The following is a 9,438-nucleotide window of genomic DNA, read 5'->3' on the forward strand; positions in this document are numbered from 1 at the left end:
TCGTGCGTTCATGGTACACAGGATTTGCAGCGATGTGAAGAGCTGCTTGGTTATCACAAAACAATTGGATTGGTCCCAAAGAAACTTGCAAATCGTTAAATAAGTATCGAAGCTAAATGAGTTCACAAGTTGCAGCAGCCATGGATCTGTACCCGGCTTCAGAAGATGATATGGAAACAATTATTTGTTTCTTCGTTTTCCAAGAGATTAAAGAGTCTCTAAGAAACACGCAGTAACCCGAAGTTGATCTTCTTGTCATAGGACAGTTAGCCCAATTAGCGTCACAATATGACTTTAGTTGCAGGGAGTTATTGGAGGAGAATAACAATCCAAGTCCTAGACCCTTTTTCAAATATCTCACAACGCAAAGAGCAGCATCCCAATGAGGCTTTCTTGGAGTATGCATAAATCGACTTAGATTGTTTACAGAATATATAATATCTAGTCTAGTAATTGTAAGATAAATTAACCAACCTACCAATCTTCTATAACGAGAAGGATTGTTCAACAAATCACCTTCAGAATCTGAAAGTTTCAAATTTTGTTCCATAGGAAAATCAACTAGTTAAACCCCAAGGAATCCGACATCTTCTAAAATCTCCAATGTATATTTACGTTGAGATATAACAATTCCAGTTTTGGATCTTACCACTTCCAAACCAAGTACTTGAGATAACCAAGATCCTTGATATGAAATTGTCAATGAAGAAAGAGTTAGAGATCTTGAATAGCTTGTTCATCATTCCCTGTGATAACCATATCATCCACATAAATGAGAACTAATGTTACTGATGAGTCCTTTACTCACAAACAATGAGTGATTAGAAAGTGATTCAGTAAATCCAGCTACTTTAATAGCCTCATAGAATTTAGAAAACCAATTTCGGGGTGCTTGTTTAAGTCTATAGAAAGACTTGTGTAGGCAACATACAAGCTTCTCCTCCGGTCGACACAGACCTGGTGGTGGAGTCATATATACTTCTTCATCCAAGTCACCAGGAAGAAAAGCGTTATGTACGTCCACTTGAAATAGCGGCCAATTGAGAATTGTAGCTAAAGCAATAAGACATCTCACAGTGGTTAACTTGGCAACTGAAGCAAAAGTTTTATGATAATACAATCCTTCTTTTTGAGTGAATCCCTTTGCTACCAAGCGGGCTTTATACCGTTTGACTGTGCCGTTAGAATTATACTTGATGCGAAAGACCCACTTGCTGCCAATGGGTCGTTGGGTTGAGGGAAGAGGAACCAATGACCATGTTTTTTTTTATTTTCAAGAGCAGTGAGCTCATGGTTCATGGCCTCACGCCATTTTAGATCCTGTACTGCTTGGGCATATGTGGTAGGCTCAACAACACTTGAAATGGTGTTAACAAAAGCTTAATGAGAAGAAGATAATGAATTATAAGACATAAAGTTTGCTAAAGGGTATTTAGTACCTTTCTTGGAAGACGATGAGAAGCATGTAATAGAAGTGCACAATTGTGTACTAGCCTGACCACAATGAAAGTCGCGTAATAGCACAGAAGGCTATCGAAGACGATTGCTACAATGAAGAACAGGGGCAGGCAAATTTGAGTTTGATGAAGAAGATGTGGGTGATAAATGTGATGGAGGAGAAATGGATATATTAGGAGAGGAATGGTCGATATCAGGTGCAGAAGATTGTAGATTTTGTATAGGCTTTGTAGAAGAATTGTTAGGTGGTGTAAGTGAAGATGAGGTGAGATTTGGATCAAAGTTAGATAAAGGCATGTGAGAAGTATTCAATTGAGTATTAAGATCGGAAGTGGAAAAAGGAAAAATGTTCTCATGAAAAATTACATCACGACTTGAGAAACATTGTCTAATATCAAGATCATAAACTTGATAAGCTTTTTGACTAGATGGATAACCTACAAAAATACACTTATGAGCACGTGGTGAGAATTTGGTTAAACGTTGAAGATTAGTGGCATAACAAAGACAACCGAAAACCCGTAAATGTGTGTAAGTGGGTGATTTGTTGTATAATATTTCATATGGTGATTTATTGTGTAACACTAGGGTAGGGAGTCAATTGATGAGATAAGTGGTAGTAAGTAAGCTTTTCCCCCAAAATTGCAATGGTAAATAGGCTTGAAATCGTAAAGCTCTACCTACATTGAGAAGATAACGATGTTTACATTCCACCACACCATTTTGTTGTGGTGTATAAAGACAAGAGGTTTGAAGCAAGATGTCAAGGCTAGAAAAAAATGATTTCATTGAGGTGAACTCTGAGCCATTATCAGTTCGTACACATTTAATTTGGCAATTGAATTGAGTGTTAACAAATGTAATAAAGGATTTTAGTAAACCTTGAGTTTCATATTTGAATTTCATAAGAAAAATCCAAGTAAATCAACTGTAATCATCAACAATTGTCAAAAATTAATGTGCACCTGTGTGAGTTGCAATTCGATGAGGACCCCAAATATCACAATGAATAAGATCAAAGGAATGCATGCTTTGAATTGAACTGGAAGAAAAAAAAATATAGTTTGCTTTGTCAAAGGACAAATTTCACATGAATGCTGAGAATCAAACATAAAATAAGGAAATTTTTATGACAAAAGTTGAGATGGTGCTTTGGAGGGGTGTCCCAATCGTTGATGCCAAGTGATGGCAGATGGAGAGGAGACTTAATAAGATTTTGGTGGTGAAGATAACAACTCAGAATGTGGCTCAAGATCGTACAATCCTTTTATACTGCTTCCCCAGGCCAATCATCCTACTCGTAGCTAGGTCCTGCAATACACAAAAGGTAGGGAAAAAGTGAATGGAACAATTTGAAGCTGATGTGAGTTGACTAACAGATAAAAGATTCACATGAAAAGAATGTACACATAGAACATTTTTAACATATAAGTTGTTTGATAGATGAGCTGACCCAATACTTGTAATTTTAGCATGAGAGCCATTTGGTAAAGAGACTTGAGAAGTCATAGGAGGAGAGGTTTTACATGTGAATAAAGTGGCTATATGATTTGTAGCACCACTATCAATGATCCAATTCATTGAATTAAAATTTTACAAGGTGGATGATAAACAAAAAGGAGTAAAGATACTTGGATAATTTGCACGAGGATGATTTTCACTGTTTCTGAAGAAGGCTTTAATTTGTGACAATTCTTTGGGAGTAAATTAAAGTGATGAATCAAATGTTTGAACTGCCTTTATGGATGCTTGAGAGGATTCAGTTCCTATTTGATTTGCAGCAAATTTACGGATTCGATTCGGTGGTTGAACATCCTTTCCATGAAACTTGTGTCCAATAGGAAAACCAATCAAATAGTAACATTTGTCTACTGTATGAGTGGTGCCATCACAGTAAGTGCACAAGAGCGGTTTCTTTGGCAAACAAGAGTTGGACTAGCGTTGGGAATCAGATCCTTGTTGTTTAAAATTTGACTGAGTTTTGACATTCATGGCTTGAGTCTGATCTATTCCCTTGTGTTCAACTAGCCCTTGTTGCTTTTCTTCCTCACAAAGAAGAGAATATGCTTTCTTGACTGTTGGTAAAGGTTGTATCAGCATAATTTGCCCCCTAATAGCTGAATATGTTTCATTCAAGCCCATAAGAAATTGTCCGAGCCTCACTTTTTCATCTCTATCATTTAGATGTTTCATCCCTCCACAAGTACAAGGAACATGTGGGGTACACATCTTCAATTCATCCCACAAGGTCTTTATTTTGGTGTAATAAGTGAAAATGGAATCTTGGTTTTGTTTCAATTCAACGATGAGGCGTTGAACCTGATAATGATGAGAAAAATCACCTTGTGACAAGCGTTCTTGTAGATCTGCCCAAATTTCTGAAGGCGTTTCCACGTAGAGAACATTGTTGGCAAGGTCTGGACTTAATGAGTTGAATATCCAAGAGAGAACCATATCATTATAGTGTTGCCATATTTAATATATAGCATCGGTCTCATTTGGTGTAGGTATGGTTCCTTTGATAAACCCCAATTTGTTTTTGGCACTAAGACTTACCAACATTGATCGCCTCCACATAGCATAGTTGGTTCCATCAAGAACCTTTGGAACAAGCATCATCCCTGGATGGTCAGAGGCATGAATGAAGAGTGGATCAGATGGATTTATGGATGGAATAGACATGACTTGATCAATAAGCGTTTGAGTTCCTTGACCAACACTAGAATTTGTAGTGGAAATAGTTTGGATAACACTAGTAGAATCAGTATCTACCATAGAAAAGAGTTGCGGAAGCTTTGTTTCAGAGGCGTTAGGATCAACGCTCTGATACCTTGAAAAAGTGAAGAAGATTCCTCATTTCTTATCTTTACAGGAAGTTATTACATGAATATATAACAAGGCTAATAAGCTATATAAGGTAATGAATAAATCTAATATCTAATTCCTATGTCAAAGGGATTGCAAATAAAATAAATACAGAAAGTCAAAAGAGACATAAATCAATTACATAAATTAAGGGAAATCAATCTTAACATTATGCATATTTTAACACAAGTTGTTAGATTAATTAGTACTTTTTTAATTAATAAATTTTTATATAGTTCCAATACTATTAATTTATAAAGGTTATATTATATTAGGTCAGGAGAGGATCCAAGATCCACATATACTTATTGGTTTCATCAATGATTACGCATGCCAATTTTTTTACTGCTATACCATTGATTATAATAACCCAAAAATTAACTTTAACCTTTAATAATAGATACAAACGTAACTTGTAAAATAGTATATAACATCATTTGAATGTTATAAAAATTATTTTAATATTATTAACTGTCAGATATATTTTAATACTAGTACTATCTATTTGACAGATTAATAATATTAAATAATTTTATTTGACATTAAAAATAATTTACGGAACTTTCTTTATTTTATTTTATAGTAATATTTTTTTTATTATATCCACATATTTTTTCGGATAACAAGAGACATACTTGTTACGTTACTAAGATTCTTTTTTTCTACGATGGGAAGATCAACATAATTCAAAAGAAAACTTAATACCAATACTCCAAATTTCAAAATCCACCTTCAAAACTTGAAAGTTCAAGGCCATGATTAAGCCCCCAAAAGTTGATATCATCGCTCGCCGTTCTCCCCCTGTCCGCATGATTTGACAAAATCTACGAAGTGCATATTTACTGTAGAAATCATATGCCAATTGCTCAATTCAAATTCTATTTCAAGCCTAGGCTTCCATCCAAATCACTCAACCTTTCTAAAGCTATATCAGTAAGTCTGGAACAATACAAAGGACAAATAAAGAAGATAAACATTAAGAAAAAATAAACAAAATAAAAATTTGAAATTATGATACAAACTTTATTGTCGATCTTTTTTTCTAATTTGTGCTTTTTTTTTCAATTATAATTTGCTAGAGATCAGCGTCAAAGTAAAAAGAGTTAAGAGGGAAAGAATTTAACATGAGTTTGATTTCTAGAGATCGCACGTGAATTTGATTTCTATTTAGGTTAAAATTAATTAAAATAAAATTTTAACCATTTAATTTCATTAATGATACATATAAATAAATCCTTAAAAGTTAATGAAAATTGGTAAAAGGAATGCCTAAGAGAGGATAAATATTTGACGATGGAAATCTAGTCTTATTAGTTGACAAAGTAAATGACTTATGCGTGGCTACATGAGCACCACAAGACTTTATGATATTTTATAGAAATAATGATACAGCACAAAGGGGTAAGTGTGATGTCAAACTACAGAAAGCTTTCGTTGATTCCGAATTCTGTAACATTGGGTGTTCATTTGAGTTAAGCTAATTTTTTAATAATTTTATATTATGTGTTCATTTATGTTATTTATTATCCAATAATCACTCAATCACAAAATTATAAAAACTCAATAAAAAGCTCATATCAACACTGAATCCAAAATCTTATTTAAACAGTTGTTGCTACGTGTGATATTCAAAAGCAATCAGTATGATAGGATCAATTGTGGTGATCCTGGTGGATGTGATGGAGGTCTATTGCAAACAGTTCTGTATCTCTGTTTTTAAAACAAACGAAACAGATCAATTGCCACCCTAGAAAATAAATCTTTAAAAGAAAAAAAAACCATTTGTTATCAATTTTTTATTTTAAAAACTTTATATAACCTGAATTTAATATGAATTACAATTAATTTAAGACGACATCTTGACCGGCTAATACTATCGATATTTGATTGCTTGAGTTTTCAACCATCTCAGTCAATATTTGACAAAGTCTGTTGGAAAAATAAAAATAAAAACCTTTGACAAATTAAAGGTTATTATTTATGAAACCTGCTACAAGACTTTGTGTCAATTTGATATATATATTCAGATGTTCATCCGAACATTTTGGTAATGGCATAGCCTGCCTCTCTTCCAAAAATGGCTATCTGCAACACTTGTAGCAGCAACAGCCCTCTTCTTCTTAGTTTCTTCACAATCACCATATCATTTTGTTTAACTATAATCCCTTTGGCAAGTGCATTAACCTTCAACTATACCAGTTTCAGTCCTCAATATGATGATAACATAACGTACGAGAGAGCTTACCCTGACAGCAACCGCGTCATTCAGCTGCCGGCAAATCGCGAGACTGCTGGCCGCGCCACATACAACCAAAGCATGCGCCTTTGGGACAAGGCGACCGGCAATCTCACAGACTTCACCACTCATTTCTCCTTTGTTATTGATTCTGGAAACAGATCTTACTATGCAGATGGGTTGGCCTTCTTTCTTGCGCCGCAAGGTTCAAAAATTCCTACCAACAAAGGTGGTGGATCATTCGGTCTTACAAAAGACAACGAGCCACTGAACTCATCGATCCCATTTGTTGCAGTTGAATTTGATGTCTATGTCAACAGCTGGGATCCTACTTTTTCACATGTTGGTATCGATATCAACTCTGTGCAATCAAAGAAAAATGTATATTGGTCGAGTGATGTTAAAAGTGGGAGAAGAAACGAGGCATGGATTAGTTATAATTCTAGTACTCATAATTTGAGTGTTGCTTTCACGGGCTTTAGAAATAATTTAGTAGTGATGCAAGGACTTGATTATCAGGTTGATTTAAGGCAACATTTACCTGAGTTTGTCACTTTTGGTTTCTCAATGGCGACTGGAGTAGATTTCGCGATATTTAGCATTTACTCGTGGGAATTTAATTCAAGTTTAGAAATGGATGATGAGACTACTAATCCTGTCTCTAATCCAAAAAGAAGAAGAAAAACAGAACAGCTCTGGTTGTGGGATTGAGTCTTGGTGGAGGGGTTTTGGTTGGTGGGTTGGTTTTGATCATTTGGCTTGCCGGCATTGGGAGGAAGAGAAAAGAGGGTGATCAAGAAGACAATCAAGGATTCAGCGAGTACATTGATGATGAATTTGAAAGAGGAGCAGGACCGAAGAGGTTTCCGTATAAGGATTTGGCTCTAGCGACAAATGATTTCAATGATGATCAGAAATTAGGACAGGGAGGTTTTGGTGGTGTTTATAAAGGATTTTTGAGGGAAACCAACTCGTATATCGCTGTTAAAAGAGTGTCACAAGGGTCAAAACAGGGGATAAAGGAATATGCATCTGAGGTGAAGATTATTAGCAGGTTGAGGCACAGGAATTTGGTGCAACTACTGGGTTGGTGTCATGAGAAAAAGGAACTCTTGCTTGTTTATGAATTCATGCCTAATGGCAGCTTGGATTCCCATCTTTTCAAAGAAAATAGCTTGTTAACATGGGAGTTCAGGTACAAAATTGCTCAAGACCTGGCTTCAGGGTTGCTCTACTTGCAAGAAGAATGGGAGCAATGTGTGGTCCATAGAGATATAAAATCAAGCAACATTATGTTAGATTCAAACTTCAATGCCAAGATTGGAGATTTCGGATTGGCTAGGCTTGTAGAACATGCCAAAGGGTCTCAAACAACAGTCTTGGCTGGCACAATGGGGTACATGGCACCTGAATGTGCCACAACAGGCAAGGCTAGCAAAGAATCTGATGTCTACAGCTTTGGCATTGTGGCTTTAGAAATCGCTTGTGGGAGAAAACCAATCAACCCAAAGGCGCCGCAGGGCCAAGTCTCTTTGCTACAGTGGGTTTGGGATCTCTATGGAAACGGAAGGCTGCTCGAAGCAGTGGATCCAAGACTATGCAGAGATTTTGATGGGCAACAGATCGAGCGTTTGATGATTGTTGGCTTGTGGTGTGCTCACCCGGATGAAAACCTCAGGCCTTCAATAAGGCAGGTGATTCATGTGCTCAATTTTGAAGCTCCATTACCCGCTCTGCCGCCAAAGATGCCGGTGCCGACGTATCTCTCTCCACCGGTGAATATGCTAACCATTTATAGTACTGATTCTAATGAAGGCCAAAACCAGCGTTCATCATCAAGCTATAGTTACAACACCATTACCTCACAGTCAACTTCATCTTCTGTCGCTTCTTCATCCGCAGCACTTTTAAATACACGTTGATTGAGTTTTACTTTTGGTTCAATTTATTTTTCTTTTTGCTGTTTTAATGTCTGCCATTTAGCACTCAGATGAGAAGGTTCTTGGTAGGTTTTGTTTTGATTCAATTTATTTGATTTAGGATCAATCAATTCTTTGCTTACTTATTTAAAACACTTTGTACATTTTTCTCCATGTATAATAAAATTGTAACTTCATTTATACTTCATGGAGAAAGTCGTTGAGTTGGTGAGAGTGGTTAGATTTTAATTATTTCTTGTAAGTTTCAATTTCTTTTAAGAAGGTGCTACTGGAAGACTGACTATTCTCACCCAAACGCACTTAGTATGGTCTAGGATTGGCACGGGAACAGCCTGGCCGAAATTTGCCGATCTTGATCTTATCCTAATTATCAATCGACACAAAAAATATGTTTCAAATTTTGTCTCGGTTAGTAAATTGAGACGAAAATATGTTCGGATCCTGACCAGATCGAGATCTTGAATTATTTTAAACGACATGAGTTTTTTGTTGTATGTTGCACATTCAGTTATAAACGACATAACATATAAATATAACCGACATGTTATCCACGTATTACTGACATGTCATATGTATTATTTATCAAAATAACTTGCCACACCCATAAGACTGATATGTTAAATCTTGGAATAATGATACAGTCACAAACTCTTGTACAAACTTATTTTGTACAAACTGATGTGGCATGATAAGATTGGTTGAATTAAATATCACTTGGCCCACATGATTTGTTTTTATTAATTTATATTTTCATTCAACCAATGAATTAATGCCACATCAGTTTGTACAAAATAAATTTGTACAAGAGTTTGTGGCTGTATCATTACTCTAAATCTTGTGGTTCATTAAATTGACTTATAATACATTTTTGAAAATTCACATTTTAGGATAGTTTTAAGTTCTAAATTCCGACCTAAATTGAAATTAAGATAAAATTTT

The 9,438-nt window shown here is 35.5% G+C and overlaps 1 pseudogene; it reads left to right on the forward strand.

Moving 5' to 3' along the window:
* Positions 1-6,242: 6,242 nt before the first annotated feature.
* LOC102627018 (L-type lectin-domain containing receptor kinase IX.1-like) lies at positions 6,243-8,731 on the forward strand (annotated as a pseudogene).
* Positions 8,732-9,438: the final 707 nt, after the last annotated feature.

This window comes from Citrus sinensis, chromosome 8 (assembly GCF_022201045.2).
Source record: "Citrus sinensis cultivar Valencia sweet orange chromosome 8, DVS_A1.0, whole genome shotgun sequence".
NCBI classification, from domain to species: Eukaryota; Viridiplantae; Streptophyta; class Magnoliopsida; order Sapindales; family Rutaceae; genus Citrus; species Citrus sinensis.